A 19,112-nucleotide genomic window follows, 5' to 3' on the forward strand; every position below is an offset into this window, starting at 1 on the left:
AGCTCCTGTCCGTGATCGACAGGGGAATTGGACCAACGAGCGACTACGACCTTTGCCCTCCTCCGCTTCTTCCGCCATGGAGGATCCCGTGTATTACCTACGCGGGACTCCGACCCCACCCAACACTTTGAGGGCCTGTTCAACCCCATCCTGTAAACCAGACAGAAAAATATCGAGGCCAATGTCCGTTAGGTGAACTCCGTCCGGTCTTAATTGTGGCGTGTTTCTCTTTTGTAGGTATTGGTGATGAATCGCGATACCGCCTCTTCCTCTCACATAATTTCCGATCCGAGCGTTGAATTTCACCCTTGTCCGCTCTATGGCTCTCTTATCTCTTGCACCACGCCATTCGGCCCGTGGTGTTATATCCGACCACACCAGAATCATGTTCCTGAACAGACTGCTGAACCGTTCCGTATCCGTTGTCACCCATTTGTACAATTCGGCCACCTTTTGTTTGCCCAGGTCATTGCCGCCCACGTGTAACACCAATATCACCGGGCGTTCCGCCATCCTTGCTATGCCCACCATCTCCTTGAACACCTGGTTCCACCGGAGGCCTCTGATACCCCTCCAGTTAACTGTTATTCCCGGGATGTAGAGATTTGTTCCTCCTGGCCGCAATTTGGCCCTCTTTTCAGCCCAGTGTACGTAGGAATCTCCTACCACCCAAACTTCAACCCCTGTAAGAGACAACACATGTTAATTAAGCAAGTCGGGTCTTATGTATCTAGCGAAGCATGCGGACTTCCAACGACCCATTCTCTGAACTTCGGCCTCCGGCACTCCCGCCCTAGCTGCCTCTGTGGCCGCCCCTATCCGGAAAGAATGTGTTCCGTACTCCTTTGGATTTGCGCCGGTTTTTTCCAAGCATAGCTTGAACATTGCCTGGAATTGGTACTTGGTCAGAGGGGACCCGTCTGTATGAGTGAAGAAAAATCTACCAGCATGTCTTATCACGGCGTATGTTTTAACCATTTTTAGTGGGCAAGCTGGGCCCTCTGTAGAGTTAACCAGGACCCATGTGCCCCTACCGGTGGGATCGTATTTGGATTTTCTAACCCTGATGCGCAGGGCGTCGCTGCATATAACTATGTCCTCGTTAATTAGGCCTCCTTCCGCCGCGTTTTTTGACCGCGGTAACAATTCGCTAATACGCAGTGCTCCGAAAAAGACGGTCGCAAAAGCTGCTGATATGAGGGCCGCCTCATATTGCGATGAGCAGACTGACGGGGATATCGCAATCAGGTCCTGCAATAGTCTCAGAGAAATGGGGCGGCGACATTCTTGGCTTGGCTGTAGCCTTTTCCAACCTTTTATGGCTTGTCTTATACAGAAGGATTTAGTAACGTCTACCCATCCCAATAATTGAAAGAAAAATGCTAGCCCCGATAATTTCCGTTGTGCCGTGGTGCCCGACGCCCCGCCTTCCCTCATCCGTAATAGGAAATCAGTTGTCACTGCGCTTCGCGCTCCGTCGCTTTCGTTGACTGGCCTACCCTGAATTAGTGAGCACCACTCCTCCCAAGCCTTACCATACACCTGCCAGGTAGCTGGCGAAACGGAGGCCCGGATTAAGGGCATCAATGATTGGCCACTGGGTCCCACAGGGACAGTGGACACAGAATACCCCGGGTTTGCACGTTGGGCTGCTGGATTCTGAAAGCCTGCCAATTGGAAAATAATAGAGGGTTAATGATATCATCATCTACTTCCGCCACCACAGTGGCTCTACACCAAATATTGTTTTCAAGGCAAATCAGCGCTAGCCGGCGCAAGAGAGCGAGTATGGGCAGGGATGAAGAAGACATGTGATTTAAACTCTTTGCCGTTTTCGTATTTTTTGTCTGGAAACGAATGTTCGTGTTCCTCAACTGAACGGCCCATATCTCCAATGCTGCTACCACCGCAAACAATTCCCATAGGGCCGGGTCTTGCCCCCATTTTGTTGTCGTCCATCTCTCTGGCCAACCCGATTTGCACCATTGGTTTTTATAAATTGCTGCAAATCCCTCTTTTTTGTTCCACCCTACAGTCAGCCCTAAATCCTTGCTTGCGATCTCTCTTGCCATAACGCACGTGTGACCGTTGTACGATTGCAGGAACGTTTGCCATACTAGCAGATCTGCTTTCAGCGATCGAGTGAGCCTGATTCTATGGCCGGGCTGAGAAGCGCCTTTTGTTGCCAAGGATAGTCTGCGCGAGAATGCTCTGCCGACCGGCATTACGCGACAAGCGAACGTTAGTAGGCCCAGTAATGCCTGCATTTGCTGGAGGGTTACCTTATTAACCACGCGGAAGCCTTTCAACATTTGTAGGGTTTTTAGTATTTTATCCTTTGGTAATCGGAAAACCATTGAAGTGGTATCTATTTCGATGCCCAAGAACGGCAATACATTACATGGTCCCTCCGTTTTTTCTGGTGACAATGGCACGCCGAATTCGAGTGAGATATATTTGAATTTTTCAAGTAGCTCGGAGCAGAGTTTAGAGTTTCTGGGACCGACGAACAGGAAATCATCGAGGTAGAATTGTTCACCACCTTTCCGCTCGAGTGTGATAGCTGTAGGATTATTTCCTTTACCGCTGAAGTTAGCTCCCTTTCTTGTAACATTTCCTTGCCACCCTTGGAACACTCACCGCTGTGTGACTCTGGACGAGCGTACTCCGATCCTGGCGGAACCCCCGCAGATGTTGACGGGGGGATGTCGCAGGACGGGAAAACTCTGGCTCCCGCTACAGCGAGGGATTGGCCGATGATCCGAGTCTCGTGCGTTGGAGCCCGATTACAACCACATTGTGGCGGATTAATGGCTCTGTCTTCCGCGCCTGTGCGGTTGTTGTGGCTGGAAGCCGCGGGGGATTGTGCTCCCCGGCTGAAAGCCCTAGCGGGTCCCCGTGATTTAGAGGATTTGTCCCGTGCGCGATGACACCTATCCGTGCTCAGCGATGCGTCGGACCCCTCGGATGTTGCTGATGACAGCCATCCTGAGGCCCGGGATCTGCGGCGGCTCCTATGGGAGCTGCGTCTGCGGTGGTGACGGGAGGGTCGTTTCGAGGGGTAATGCGAAAGGCGACGGGAGTTATCGGAGGAAGAATGGGAGGACGTTTGGCGTCTACGCCTTCGTCTGCCATTACTATGCGGTGTAATGTGGGGGATTCTACCATTGTTACTAGGGGGATTACCGTCAGTGCACGGTCCTGCAGTGCTACTGAAAAGGGTGGGGTTAGGAGGTAACTGTATTCAGCCACGTTACCGTAAATTGTTGGAGCAGAGGTTAATGGAAATTTTTTATTAGGGATTTGGTCCGTGGGGGGAGGTGTAACTGTGTTTGTATTAGGTGCGTTTAATGGTGTTACGCAGTGATTCCCGCTGTGCAGCTGTTGAGCGCACTGATCGGTCCTATTGGACCGAACAAAGCGCTCTTCAGCTGACCTGTTACAACTATGACCTGCCCCCTGATACCCCCGTGCAGGCATCAGTGCTGCGCCTGCCGGGGGTATGCTGGAGGTCAGGCCAGGTGAAAAATCTGCACGCTGATCGGTCTGGTTTGACCGATCAGCGCGCTCTGGAGCCTCCAGGTTACCCCCTGCGGGCGGCATATATGTGCCCGCAGGGAAGGCACTGGAGGACCCGCCGGCGCTGTCCCCAGCGCTGAAATACGTGGACCGAAAGTGAGTGGGCGGGGACAGGAAGTTGGTGGGCGGGGCTAACTCTGATCGCTGGACCGAGCCCGACGAGGGAGCCGGAAGACGCCGGCAGCGGAGAGGCGGCGAGGCCGCCCCCTCTCCAACCTGGAGCCGCTCCGAAGCGCGGGGCAAGCGGGCAGACCGCCTGCCCCCCCGCGCAGCTGGGGGAACCGCCGGAGCAGCCAGGGAAGGGGGCGATGCCTCCGGAGCAGCCAGGGAAGGGGGAGATGCCTCGCGCCGCTCCACGCCGCCCGCCTGCTCGCCGCCAGCCCCCGGAGCGGCGGGGAGAGGAGGCGACGCTGCGCGCCGCTCAGCGCAGCCCGGTGCCCCGTCGGCAAGGGGGGCCACTACGTTTTTGCGGCGCGTGCGGCGCCCGGCCCTTCCCCGCCGCTTCCGAGAGGCCTGCCCAACTTTGGCGGCTGGGAGACCCCTGGACCGCTGCGTGGATGATAGGGGCATCACGGATCCATGCTCCGGACCGTGGGGAGGCCGCACAGGACGCCCCCCAGCGGGCGAGCAGGCCGAAGGTGAGGTGACCCTAAGGGGCCCCGGGGGCATGAGGGTGGACGAGGCAGACCCGACCAGCCCCGATGAGGGGGGTGTGAGCTGGGGGTCGGGAGAGGACACAGAAAGCTGAGTCCTGATGTCAGCGACAATGGCCTGAAGCCAGTTCTCACCTTTCTGTGCCGCTCTCCTCTGCAAGGCCTCAACCAGGGGGTCCGACATCACTACCACAGGGACAATGCTTCCAGGTGTCCGCCGGGAGGAAAAGAGAAAGTTCCCGGCCGGACACCTGGATTTAACCCCTGTAGGAGTGGCCGTAGGACCCCTCCCCTCCAGTGCCCACTGGCCGGCCGGGGGTCTTCCAATTAGTGCATCACTAAAGGGGAGTGATGCCAGGGGGGATCTGGCACTGACAACCTTTCTGTGCTGCTCTATCTAGGTGCTCCCCAGTCAGAGACGCGCACCTTATACAGTACCGCGTCTGCCATTCCCGTACAGTCACACCACATACTGTATGATGTGCCCATAGTTCCCCCACAGTCACACCACATACTGTATGATGTCCCCATAGTTCCCGTACAGTCACACCACACTGTATAATGTCCCCATAGTTCCCCCACAGTCACACCACATACTGTATGATGTCCCCATAGTTCCCGTACAGTCACACCACACTGTATAATGTCCCCATAGTTCCCCCACAGTCACACCACATACTGTATGATGTCCCCATAGTTCCCCCACAGTCACACCACACACTGTATGATGTCCCCATAGTTCCCCCACAGTCACACCACACACTGTATGATGTCCCCATAGTTCCCGTACAGTCACACCACACTGTATAATGTCCCCATAGTTCCCCCACAGTCACACCACATACTGTATAATGTCCCCATAGTTCCCCCACAGTCACACCACACACTGTATGATGTCCCCCATACAGGGCCGGGAAGAGGTATTTTGGTGCACTAGGCAGAGGAAGTCAATGGCGCACCCCCACATCATTTGCCTTGAGCTATAACCACCACAGTTTGACCTTATGAACCATAGACTATACTATGGCTGCCCCCTCTTCACTGTTTTTCTCTTACACTCTATATCTAAACACTGTCTTCCGCCATGCTACCTTCTGTGCATACTGTGCCACCATTCCATGCTGCCCTTTCTCTATATCCATTCTGTGACCTCTCTACCCTCATACTGCCCACCATGTTGTCCTCTCCAAACTTTACCCCCTCCTCACAGTATGATGGTCACCACAGCTGCCCATACAGGATGATATTCACAACAGTCCACAATATACACTATGGTGTCCATCACAGCCCCCCATGCAGTATGGTATCAGCCACAGCTTCTATTACGTAGCACAGTCAGTGCTACAGCCACCATATAGAATGATGTCCACCACAGCCTCCGTGCAGTATGATATCAACATCACCTTCCCATTATGTAGCATAGTCACTACCACATCTCCCATACAGTGATTTGCAAAAGTATTCACCTCCATGGCATTTTTCGTGTTTTTCTACATCACAACCTGGAATTTCAGGGTTTTTTAGGGTTCGCATCTGTTGGAATAATGCTTATTATTGTATATATTGCATCAACTACTTACTACTGTTTAATAGTGCACGAGTTTCTGTCTCCAGCAATAGTGTTATATTGCCAATAAAGCACTGTTAAAAAAAACCAGGAAGTTCCTGTTCACTGTGTGTGTGTAGCTGGAGCACACTTTTACTTTCACTTTGCAAGCCGACAGACAAGATGCTAAGATCCTAAGCTATAAGAAATACCAGTTGTAAGCTGTTATATTTGTTTATGAATAAATATTTATTCACTGTTGAACGGCTGGACTGTACAGAGATTAATTCGCTGCCAACAGGTTATGGGTCCAGAGACCTTGGGACGGAAACCCAAAAGACACAGAGAACAGGCCAAAGGAGAGAGAACAACAGTGTACTAAGAAGAAGAAGCAAAGATGGCTGCCAAAACTGAGTAACCAGAACTACCAATCCTGGAAATTCAAGCTGCTGATAAGAGAAGGCATGTGGAAATACACACGGGAGTGTCGAACTGACCCACTACAAGAAGACTGGGAAGAGAAGGATCAGAAAGCAGGGCAGGGACACTTAACTGGACCGTCTGGTACTTTAATATTGATGCCCTATTCTTAGGTTATCAATACCGGATCAGTGCGGGTGCGACCCTTGCCAATCAGCGACTGCTCCCACTGCCGGATGTGTTTAGGTGCAGAGCAGTACAGCTCACTCATCTGTATATGTCCACGACCAGGTGCTGCAGATCTGCCTATTCAGATTGAAAGGGATGGATCTGCAGTACCCGGCCGTGACCACTATAAAGGCGATGGAGCTGTAGTGCTCCGCATCGGAGCACATCCGGCCGCCACTGACTCTGGTCTTCTGCAGGTTGCGACCTCACTCTGTTTTTTGTTCGGCTTTTTTTGCTAGGTTCACTAAATGCTAAAACTGACCCGCCATTATGATTCTCCAGGTCACTACGAGATCATAGACACCAAACATGTCTAGGTTCTTTTTTATCTAAGTGATGAAAAAAATTCCAAAGTTTGTAAAAAATAAAAAAAGTTGCCATATTCCCAGACCCGTAGCGTCTACATTTTTCGTGATCTGGGGTCGGCTGAGGGCTTATTCTTTGTGCTCCGATCTGACATTTTCATTGATACCATTTTGGTGTAGATGAGATCTTTTCATCGTCCGTTATTGCATTTTATTGCAATGTTGCAGCGACCAGAAACCGGTTTTTACTTACCGGTAATAGGATTTTAGAGAGTCCACGACAGCACCCACTAAGAGAGAGGGGGGATCCGCCCACCATACGGACAGGAACCTAAGGTTAAAAAGGGGCGGTCCCCCTCACTTCTCCAGTTTGTGTTTCAGAGTACAAGGGATACCGCCAATGAATCAGTACATGATAACAATATCTTAAACAATGCTAAATACCATCACCTCTATAGAGTGATTCCAAAGCACACCTTCCAATAGAGTGCAAGAATTAGGGGGGGGGGGGGGGGGTCTACGGGTGCTGTCGTGGACTCTGTAAAATCCTATTACCGGTAAGTAAAAACTGGTTTTCCTATCGCCACGAAAGCACCCACTACGAGAGACTTTCACAAACTATTTATCTGGGTGGGACCACAGCACTAAGTACTGAACGCCCAAAGTGTAAGCTGGAATTGGCAGATAGATCAAGACGATAGTGCTTATAAAAGGTGGAAGGTGATGACCACGTTGCCACCTTACATGTCATATCAATGGGAACATCTGCCTTCTCCACCCAGGATGATGCCATGGCCCGAGTGGAGTGCGCCCTGATGCCCTCTGGTGGTGTCTCTCCTTTGGCAGAATAGGCAAGACATATCGCATCCCTGATCCATCTGGCGATAGAACTTCTTGTGACACTCGAACCTTTCTTCCGATTCTGGAAGGAAACAAACAAAGCCCTACCCTGCCCCCAGCTTTGTGTTCTATCCAAATACTCTAATACTGCCCTTTTAACATCTAGAGTATGACATCTTTTATCCTCCTCTGAAACTGGATTATCAGAAAAGGTCGGTAAATATATCTCCTGACTCCTATGAAACCTAGATGCTATCTTTGGTAAGTATATGAAAAAACCAGAGCTTTTAAATTCCAAAACATAACAAAAATGCTACAAAAAAATATAAATGAACTAGTATAAGGCAAGAAAGAGGTGTATAAAAATGTATAACTTTATTATAGTACAAATATTAAAGCCAAACACACAAGTACAAAACATAAAAACAAAGAAAACGGACAAAACTGGACAGGTCTACAGAATGATGATACAAACTGGCAGGGGCCGGCAATCCAATAGAACAGAGGCGCTCACAAATATATGAAAAGTCTACATACCAAAAAATGCACAATAAATATAAAGGCAGAATGTCATATCACATGGCATGTATGGAGGACAGAGCAACCTGATGGAAATCCACTAAGATAAATGGGAATAGAGTACGCCACATATCACAGGCAAAAACAGACCAGGATGTGAGTGGGACGTAACATGTAATAACCCGGCCACATTATAATAAAGCTGACAGTGCAGCGCCAAAAATACATCGGGATGAAATGATAGGCATATCTTACCCGTGGACGCCGTGACCCACCGCACAGATACCCCAACGCGCGTTTCGCTGCTGCTTTTTCAAGGGGCAGTGTGATAATGTGCCAAACCAGAGCCTTATATAGTCCCATGTGCAATCCCAAACCAAGCACCTGTGTGGAGCCGGAGGGGAAAAAAAAAAAAAAAAGAAAAGGAAAGAGAAAAAGCCCCCCCGGCCGCGTCTGACGAGCGCATGTGGGCGGAGCCTACATCGCCCAATCATGCAGGCCGGCGTCATGAAGCGGGGAGTCCTGGGAAGGTTCCCATAGAAACTGTAAACACACCGCAACATACAGACGCCGCCGTGGATGAGAGGGGGAGGAAGCGCCAGCGCACATGCGCTACCCGCGCCGGATCACAGGTACCCATGGAAACAGGGGACTCACCACATAATGAAGACGCCGCCGTAGGTGAAGAATTTTCCTCTAAATATGGTCATACTATATCAGTTCTGGTATGTTATCATATCTTTGGTAAGTATGCAGGATTTGGTTTCAAGACAATTTTGTCGTGAAGGATCATTAGATAGGGAGGATCAACTGATAACGCTTGGATATCGCTAACCCTCCTAGCGGACGTTAATGCTAACAGTAGAGCTGTCTTTAGGGTTAGAATTTTAATTGAAGTAGATTCTAATGGCTCAAAAGGGGGTTGTGTTAGCGCATCTAGCACTAAATTTAGGTCCCAAGGTGGCAATCTAGCAATATGAACTGGGTTACTACGCTCGAATATCTGTCGGTCCAGACACCATTCCCCCTGCCGAAGGGAATGCCGACTGAGATAGTCTGCGTCTACGTTGTACTCTACCTTTATGTGAACCGCTGAGAGGGAAAGGAAGTGAGCTTTGGCTAAAGTAAGTATTTGAGCCGCGGTGAACATTAGAGATTGCGACCTTGTCCCTCCTTGATGGTTGAGGTAGGCCACCACTGTCATATTGTCGGTCTGCACCAGTACATGTGAACCCTTCAGAGATGGTAGGAAGTGAAGGAGCGCATATCTGACCGCCGAGAGTTCTTTTAAATTTGAAGAGTTTTGGGATTCTAGACCTGACCATTGCCCCTGGGCCGGAATCTCCCCCATGTGGGCCCCCCAACCAAATGGGCTGGCATCGGTCGTGACCACTCTGTCTGGTTTTATACTTCATTGAACCCCTTTTGACAGATGGAGCATGTCTAGCCACCATCTTAGATTGTAAAGAGTGGCTGGTGATAGCCTGAGTCTCCCATCTAGATAACCCTGAAGCTTTCCTTCTGCTTCTAGGATCTCGGACTGCAGTACTCGGGTATGAGCTTGAGCCCATTGTACAGCCGGTATGCATGATGTCAATGACCCTAGCAGGGACATTGCATCTCTTAAAGTTAGCTCCGAATTCTTCCTCACTGCTTTGACTTTGAGAACAATCCTTTTTTTCTTGTCTTCTGGTAGAAAACATGCTTGCTCTTCTGCGTCTAGAAGAATACCCAGGAAAACTTGAGGAAGGTTCTAGTTTTGACTTTTCTACTGTATGTTGATCATCCAACCGAGGTCCTGCAGAGACGATATTATAGCGTTTACAAGGGCCTTACACTGGGAGATTGAATTCCCAACTATTAAGAAATCATCCAAGTGGGGTACCACAAGGGCATCCTTTTCCCTGACATGGGCCATTACCTCTGTAATAATTTTAATAAATATTCTTGGGGCCATGGAAAGGCCAAAGGGCATTGGCACAAACTGAAAATGCCTAACCTGATCTTCTAACCGCACCGCCATCCTGAGGAACTTCTGGTGATCCCTGTAAACTGGTAGATGGTAGTACGCATCTTTTAGATCCAGTACCGACATGTAACACCTGGGAAATAAAAGTTTAATCGGCGACTTAATGGACTCCATCTTAAAAGCGTGATATTGGAGAAATTTATTTAATTTTCTTAAATTTATGATAGTCCTAAAGGACCCATCAGGCTTAGAAATCAAAAATAGAGGAGAATAAAACCCTTCTTTCTCCTGACCCCTTGGAACTTCTACAATAACCCGCTTTTTAATTAATTGCTGGATCTCTACTTCTAAGGCTCGTTGCTGATCTGAAACTCCAACTTCAACCCTGACGCAACTACTCCCAGGATCCAGCTACTAGACGTTATCTTGGTCCACTGGCTAAGGCCATGTGCACACGTTCAGTATTTTTCACGTTTTTTTCGCGTTTTTTCGCTATAAAAATGTGATAAAAACGCAAAAAAAACGCTTACATATGCCTCCCATTATTTACAGTGTATTCCGCATTTTTTGTGCAAATGTAGCCTTTTTTTCCGCGAAAAAATCGCATCGCGGAAAAAAAAGCAACATGTTCATTAAAATTGTGACACAAGAAAATGGAGTACAACAGTCCAAAGTACCATTATAATGCAATTTATTAATAAATAAGTCAAAACAAACAAACATTAAAGTATATCTGCTGTAGGCAGAAATATACCAATCAAGAAGGCAATACACAAAGGATATGACGGTACATTAGGTGGGATGTGGTGAATGTTCATTAAAATGCGGAATTGCAGGGGATTCCGCACACCTAGGAATGCATTGATCTGCTTACTTCCCGCACGGGGCTGTGCACACCATGCGGGAAGTAAGCAGATTATATGCGGTTGGTACCCAGGGTGGAGGAGAGGAGACTCTCCTCCACGCACTGGGCACCATATAAGTGGTCAAAAATAAAAGAATTAAAATAAAAAATAGACCTATACTCACCTTCGATGTCTTCCCGCCTCACCGCTGCATGCTGTCGCTTCGGTTCCTGTAGCTGGTGTGCGGTGAAGGACCTGCCGATGACGTCGCCATCTTGTGATTGGTCGAGACCGGTCATGTGACCGCTCACGTGACCGCGACGTCATGGAAGGTCCTGCGCGCACACACCAGCTATACGGAACGGACGCCGGTGAGGAGATCGGCTGTCTGCGGGTGAGTATAAGCATTTTTTTAATTTTTTTTATTATTTTTAAACATTCTATCTTTTACTATAGATGCTGCATAGGCTGCATCTATAGTAACAAGTTGGTCACACTTGTCAAACGCTATGTTTGACAAGTGTGACCAACCTGTCAGTCAGTTTTCCAAGCGATGCTACAGATCGCTTGGAAAACTTTAGCATTCTGCAAGCTAATTACGCTTGCAGAATGCTAAAAAAGCCGCGGAAAAAAAAACGCAAAAAAAAAAAATGCGGATTTCTTGCAGAAAATTTCCGGTTTTCTTCAGGAAATTTCTGCAAGAAATCCGGACTTGTGCACATACCCTTAGGAAGTATCTTAATCTACCGCCTACTGGGAGATCAGTTTTATCTAGAGTTGCGTCTACGTCTTGATGATGAAGAAGAGCTCCCGAAGTATGCACCTTTTTTCTTCTGTTCCGCTGTGTCCCAATCTCAACTATAGCCCGGGTGGTCAGACTGAAATCTTCGGAAAGGCATCCGTCTTCTAAAGGCGTTTCTAAAAGTAGGATTAAACACCTTAGGAAACCCTTTCTTCCTATCCTCTGCCTTAGCAAGGATATCATCCAGTACAGGGCTAATTAGGTACTCACCCCTGCATGGAATAGAACACAACTTGGCTCTAGCCTGAGCATCCCCTTTCCAGTGGGCGATGGGCAGCATTCGAAAGACCAGCCGATCTTGCTGCTAACTTCAAAGAGTCTACCGACGCGTCTGCTAGGTAAGCTACCCCCTCACGGATCTGAGACAAGGAGTCTAGCAGTTTATCCCTGGGAACTCTTGTTTTAAGCTGGTCCTCCAGCTGACTTACCCAGACCATAATAGATCTGGCAGTACAGGTACTGGCAATCACAGGCTTAAAGGCTCCCGAAGATGACTCCCATACTTTCTTCAGGAACATATCTGCTTTCCTGTCAGATGGGTCTTTAAGGAGACCTACGTCCTCAAGTGGCAAAGAGGCAGATTTTGAGGTGGAAGCTACCGCTGCGTCTACTTTAGGGACTTTTGCCCACTGGGCCAAAAGCTCGTCATCAAAGGGGTATCTTCTTCTTTTCGCGGCTGACGGTAAAAACCCATCATCTTGCTTATCCCATTCTCGTCTAACCAGATCTTTCACTGTATCTACTGCTGGAAAAGTTCTGCGATTCTTCTGACATAATCCAGCAAACATAATCTCCTGGGTGGATCTAGGTTCTCTATTGTCTGTGACACCCATGGTTGACCGAACCGCTTTATCTAATGTTTCCATATTTTCCATAGCATAGCACGGTCTTCCTTCCTCATCCCAGGAGGATGGTGATGAAGGGTCCGAGCATTCACCCTCCTGCAGAGAGGGGCTAGAATCAGACACCACATCTACACTGGTTTTCTCATGCCGTCTAGTTTTAAGGGAACATCTGATCTCTTCTCTGATAACCTCCCTTAAATTTGATGTACGGAGGGGAGCTTCCTCTTCTAAAGTACGGCAAATGCGAGCCTGACAACTTCTTAATATAGCTGTCTGGCAATGGTTCTGTGCATAATGCACACTGTTCGTGCTTTGTTTTTGAGGCCTTCTTAACCTATAACAAAGCATAGGAAAACGGAACAATCAGCTACCAGGTGTGGAATCGTACACTCACCCAAGGCTGATGAGCGAGTACCGGCTCCGGAGGGGGTGAAGTGCCACGAGACGCTGGGGTGCTTGAACTCTGCTTCCCACGCGTCTTATCACTGCTGCCACCGCTCTTCCTCTGCTGCTGCTCAGGCACCTGCGGGTGCTCGGCGTCCCCTACAGAGGACATCTCGGCGCACACTTACTGCCTGCTGCGGCTCAGATTTAAACAACACCGCGCGCCTCCTGCCGCCTCCCCCGGAAGTACGTGAACTACTTCCGGGTCACAAGCGCTCCAGCCTCCCGGATCTCAGCCGCGCTTATACGACCCAGGACGGCACTTCCCCAGCACCTGGGTTCGCATCAACATTCCCGCCAGCCGAGGGGAGGTCTGCACACAGTGCACCCCCGACGCTGCTTCCAGTGTCCCCGATTCTGCCGTTCTCATGCAAACCGCACAGAGGCATGGTGGACCCGGGTAACATTAACCTGCAGGCTCCCGCCGTCCAGACAGGAACCCAAACTGGAGAAGTGAGGGGGACCGCCCCTTTTTAACCTGTAGGTTCCTGTCCGGAGGGTGGGCGGATCCCCTCTCTTGTAGTGGGTGCTGTTGTGGCGATAGGAAAAGACCTAATTCTGGCTTTTCGATTTTTTGCTCTCGCTACGCCATTTAGCGATCAGGTTAATCCTTTTTTTTATTGATTAGGAGATTCTGAACTAATGTGTGTATATTGGATTTTTTTTATTGTTTGGTTTTGAGTGGGGCGAAAGGGGGGTGATTTGAACTTTTATTTTTATTTATTTTTTAATATTTTTAAAAGTATATATATATTTTTTTTTTACTTTTTACTTGCTTTAATAGCCTTCATGGGAGATTAGTAGCTGCTATAACCTGATCACCTCTGCTACATAGAGCAGGGCTGCAGCGATTCCACCCGCGGCTGTTCCAAGCAGATCACATTGGCCATCATGTGCCGGAAAAGATGCGGGCTCATCGGCGGAGCCCGCACCAAACAGGGGGAGGCGTCCAATGACGGACTGTTTCCATCATTGGACATTAAGGGGTTAAACTTATGGTTTCCCTGAAATCCTGCGGCGCTACTGCATTCAGAGCCTGGCTCGGATTCCTGCTGCTCGCGGTTTGTTCAGCATAACCCATGTGACAGGTTCCCGTTAACAAGGGAACTATTCAGATTTAAAATAAATAAATAAATTCACTGCACGCAATGTTTAGTATTAAAAAAAAAAAAAAAACGTACTGGTGTCTTCTCTTCTGGGCTGCTATGGGGAGCCCTAGGGCCGGCGCCTCCTGCATGATGGGAGATACCACCGAGTCCTTTATCCACGGGATAACACTGAGATACTATTACAGGACGCGATGGCCTGATATAAACCAATTACTGCACTATTCTAAACCTTTTTTGTACGTTCTACATATTGAGGGCAAGGTGGTGTGCACTCAGGTCTGTTGAGGCGAGGTGCTGGTGGAATGGGCTATTGAAGTCTCAAAATCAAGGAACCGTAATTCACCGCACACTCTACTAGAATGTTTGCAAAAAAATATTCCAAGTTTAATCAACAATTAATAAATGTCCAAAATAAGTGCCAAACAAGAATGTACAAAATTAAATGAAAAAAAAACAAACAACGTTTCGACTCTCCGGGGTCTTAGTCACGGGTTTACTGTTCACAGCAAAGAGGAAGCTCCAGAGAAACTTGAAATATTTCTCGCTGAAGAAAATTTGGGAGAAAGTCAAAAATTCTGGGTGTTGAGAATGGAACGGAGACAAGTAATGAGACACAAAGCGTTTTAAGGAAAAATGGAATTGTTTTCAGACCACTGTACGATACAGCCCTGATCAAAATGGTGTAGAGGAAAGAAGGAACCGGACACTTTGTGAAAGTGAAGAAGTTTGCGATGTGACCCAGATTTGCCAACAAAACATTGGGGTGAAGAAATCATGACAGCATGCGATCTCCAAATCAGACTACCAGGTGAAGCGACTGAGAAGACTCCATGTGAGCAATGGAACAGCAAGAAGCCTGAACGACAACACATGAGAATATTCCTAAGTGTTCGTACATATTCCCAAAGAAAAACGTACCAAGTGGGAATCTCATGAAAAAGAAGGTATCCTGGTGGGCTACAGTGGAACCCAGAAAGGATCTAGAATCCTGCACCCAGAAACAACATGGTCACAATACGCAAGAGATGTCATGGATGAGGAGAACTTCATCGCTCAAGTTTCATGACATCGTACCAGCGGTCCAGCTGAGGCAACAGAACAATCATGTGGACTAGAAGTCCGGAGATTGTCAAGATCAAACAATGATATTGTCCGGATTCAACTATACTGCTGCTCCGTGTACTGACCTGTGGCTATATCCTGACTGTTACCTGCTTATCCTCCCAACTATACTGCTGCTCCGTGTACTGACCTGTGGCTATATCCTGACTGTGCTACCTGCTTATCCTCCCAACTATACTGCTGCTCCGTGTACTGACCTGTGGCTATATCCTGACTGTGCTACCTGCTTATCCTCCTAACTATACTGCTGCTCCGTGTACTGACCTGTGGCTATATCCTGACTGTGCTACCTGCTTATCCTCCCAACTATACTGCTGCTCCGTGTACTGACCTGTGGCTATATCCTGACTGTGCTACCTGCTTATCCTCCCAACTATACTGCTGCTCCGTGTACTGACCTGTGGCTATATCCTGACTGTGCTACCTGCTTATCCTCCCAACTATACTGCTGCTCCGTGTACCGATCTATGGCTATATCCTGACTGTGCTACCTGCTTATCCTCCTAACTATACTGCTGCTCCGTGTACTGACCTGTGGCTATATCCTGACTGTGCTACCTGCTTATCCTCCTAACTATACTGCTGCTCCGTGTACTGATCTGTGGCTATATCCTGACTGTTACCTGCTTATCCTCCTAACTATACTGCTGCTCCGTGTACTGATCTGTGGCTATATCCTGACTGTTACCTGCTTATCCTCCCAACTATACTGCTGCTCCGTGTACTGACCTGTGGCTATATCCTGACTGTTACCTGCTTATCCTCCCAACTATACTGCTGCTCCGTGTACTGACCTGTGGCTATATCCTGACTGTGCTACCTGCTTATCCTCCCAACTATACTGCTGCTCCGTGTACTGACCTGTGGCTATATCCTGACTGTGCTACCTGCTTATCCTCCTAACTATACTGCTGCTCCATGTACTGACCTGTGGCTATATCCTGACTGTGCTACCTGCTTATCCTCCCAACTATACTGCTGCTCCGTGTACTGACCTGTGGCTATATCCTGACTGTGCTACCTGCTTATCCTCCCAACTATACTGCTGCTCCGTGTGCTGACCTCTGGCTATATCCTGACTGTGCTACCTGCTTATCCTCCCAACTATACTGCTGCTCCGTGTACTGACCTGTGGCTATATCCTGACTGTGCTACCTGCTTATCCTCCTAACTATACTGCTGCTCCGTATACTGACCTGTGGCTATATCCTGACTGTGCTACCTGCTTATCCTCCCAACTATACTGCTGCTCCGTGTACTGACCTGTGGCTATATCCTGACTGTGCTACCTGCTTATCCTCCCAACTATACTGCTGCTCCGTGTACTGATCTGTGGCTATATCCTGACTGTGCTACCTGCTTATCCTCCCAACTATACTGCTGCTCCGTGTACTGACCTGTGGCTATATCCTGACTGTGCTACCCGCTTATCCTCCCAACTATACTGCTGCTCCGTGTACTGACCTCTGGCTATATCCTGACTGTGCTACCTGCTTATCCTCCCAACTATACTGCTGCTCCGTGTACTGACCTGTGGCTATATCCTGACTGTGCTACCTGCTTATCCTCCTAACTATACTGCTGCTCCGTATACTGACCTGTGGCTATATCCTGACTGTGCTACCTGGTTATCCTCCCAACTATACTGCTGCTCCGTGTACTGACCTGTGGCTATATCCTGACTACGTTACCTGCTTATCATCCCAACTATACTGCTGCTCCGTGTACTGACCTCTGGCTATATCCTGACTGTGCTACCTGCTTATCCTCCCAACTATACTGCTGCTCCGTGTACTGACCTGTGGCTATATCCTGACTGTGCTACCTGCTTATCATCCCAACTATACTGCTGCTCCGTGTACTGACCTGTGGCTATATCCTGACTACGTTACCTGCTTATCATCCCAACTATACTGCTGCTCCGTGTACTGACCTGTGGCTATATCCTGACTACGTTACCTGCTTATCATCCCAACTATACTGCTGCTCCGTGTACTGACCTGTGGCTATATCCTGACTACGTTACCTGCTTATCATCCCAACTATACTGCTGCTCCGTATACTGACCTGTGGCTATATCCTGACTACGTTACCTGCTTATCATCCCAACTATACTGCTGCTCCGTGTACTGACCTGTGGCTATATCCTGACTGTGCTACCTGCTTATCCTCCCAACTATACTGCTGCTCCGTGTACTGACCTGTGGCTATATCCTGACTGTGCTACCTGCTTATCCTCCCAACTATACTGCTGCTCCGTGTACTGACCTGTGGCTATATCCTGACTGCTCCCCCTAGTAGTTGCAATACCACTACTCCAAATCAGGTCAGTCCATAACAGATATACCAGCTAAGCGTCTATCCTAATTTGTCAAATTACTCCATAGCCCCCAGAATAAAGCCCCCCACAGCCCAGGTATAATGTCTCCCACATCCCCTTTTCATAACCCGATTGTGATCGCCCTCATTCAGTGGCAAAATAATATAAGAAAAATAAATAACAGCTTATCGTCACCTAATCTAATCCCAGTGCAGCACAGCGCCCGGCTCTTCTGTCTGGTACGGCTGTGAGCGAGAGACAACATCACTACAATGCACGATCAGCCGTCTACCATCCCCTCCATGCGTCACCTCCAGCAGGACGAAAGCAGCGCAAATACAGCGGAGTGTGGGGAGAGAGTCACAGCTGGGGCGCAGGAGAGAGTCACAGCTGGGGCGCAGGAGAGAGGGGTGCGCCGTGTCACTGTCTGCTCACCTCTGTGCCGGGCTGCCGGTGTGCTGAATTCGTGTGGCCGGAGGAAGGTGTCAGGCGGCCCCAGGCGTTCAGCAGTGAGGGTTTTTTTTTCTTTCACAAAGTGCGCCCCCTTGGGGAAACAATGTCCAGCGTCCTAGATGGGTGCCTACATTGCCTACCCCTCATACCAGCTCTGTCCCTGTAGTTCTCCCACAGTCCCTCCTCCCACAGCTCAGATGTCAGTATCACACAGGATAGGATTAGATACACAGCTCAGCAGGCAGTATCACACAGGAGAGGATTAGATACACAGCTCAGTAGACAGTATCACACAGGATAGGATTAGATACACGGCTCAGCAGTCAGTATCACACAGGAGAGGATTAGATACACGGCTCAGCAGTCAGTATCACACAGGAGAGGATTAGATACACAGCTCAGCAGTCAGTATCACACAGGATAGGATTAGATACACGGCTCAGCAGACAGTATCACACAGGATAGGATTAGATACACGGCTCAGCAGACAGTATCACACAGGATAGGATTAGATACACAGCTCAGCAGTCAGTATCACACAGGAGAGGATTAGATACACGGCTCAGCAGTCAGTATCACACAGGAGAGGATTAGATACACAGCTCAGCAGGCAGTATCACACAGGAGAGGATTAGATACACAGCTCAGCAGATGGTATCACACAGGAGAGGATTAGATACACAGCTCAGTAGACAGTATCACACAGGATAGGATTAGATACACAGCTCAGCAGTCAGTATCACACAGGATAGGATTAGATACACGGCTCAGCAGTCAGTATCACACAGGAGAGGATTAGATACACAGCTCAGCAGTCAGTATCACACAGGATAGGATTAGATACACGGCTCAGCAGTCAGTATCACACAGGATAGGATTAGATACACAGCTCAGCAGTCAGTATCACATGTCACTTCTGGCTTATAGTGCTCGTTTTCTTGCCGTTTGTCGTCGTCTCTGATTTTTGCGGGGCTCAGACGACCTCAGTTGGAGTCACCGTTAGGACTCGTGTTGTAACGTTTGGAGCATTTTTTTTGCTCCTTTTTGCATTTTCTGCAAACTATAGACAATTCTAATGAAGTGAATGTGAATCGTCCTCATATCTGGAGCTTT

At 48.8% G+C, this 19,112-nt stretch overlaps 1 protein-coding gene and 1 long non-coding RNA gene across 2 annotated transcripts in view; one reads left to right on the forward strand and one right to left on the reverse strand.

The window, feature by feature from the left end:
- LOC143785269 (uncharacterized) overlaps positions 1-7,082 on the forward strand; it is a 52,357-nt gene extending 45,275 nt beyond the window's left edge. The window contains exon 3 of the long non-coding RNA XR_013217963.1: positions 6,080-7,082. This is a non-coding gene — a long non-coding RNA (uncharacterized LOC143785269). The remainder of the gene's footprint in view (positions 1-6,079) is intronic.
- LOC143785267 (sulfotransferase 1C2-like) overlaps positions 1-18,108 on the reverse strand; it is a 54,730-nt gene extending 36,622 nt beyond the window's left edge. The window contains exon 1 of the mRNA XM_077274009.1: positions 17,982-18,108. The gene's annotated coding sequence lies outside the window, so the exon portion shown is untranslated. The remainder of the gene's footprint in view (positions 1-17,981) is intronic.
- Between the last annotated feature and the right edge of the window lie 1,004 nt (positions 18,109-19,112).

The sequence above is a fragment of the Ranitomeya variabilis genome, chromosome 7, assembly GCF_051348905.1.
Source record: "Ranitomeya variabilis isolate aRanVar5 chromosome 7, aRanVar5.hap1, whole genome shotgun sequence".
Classification (NCBI taxonomy): domain Eukaryota; kingdom Metazoa; phylum Chordata; class Amphibia; order Anura; family Dendrobatidae; genus Ranitomeya; species Ranitomeya variabilis.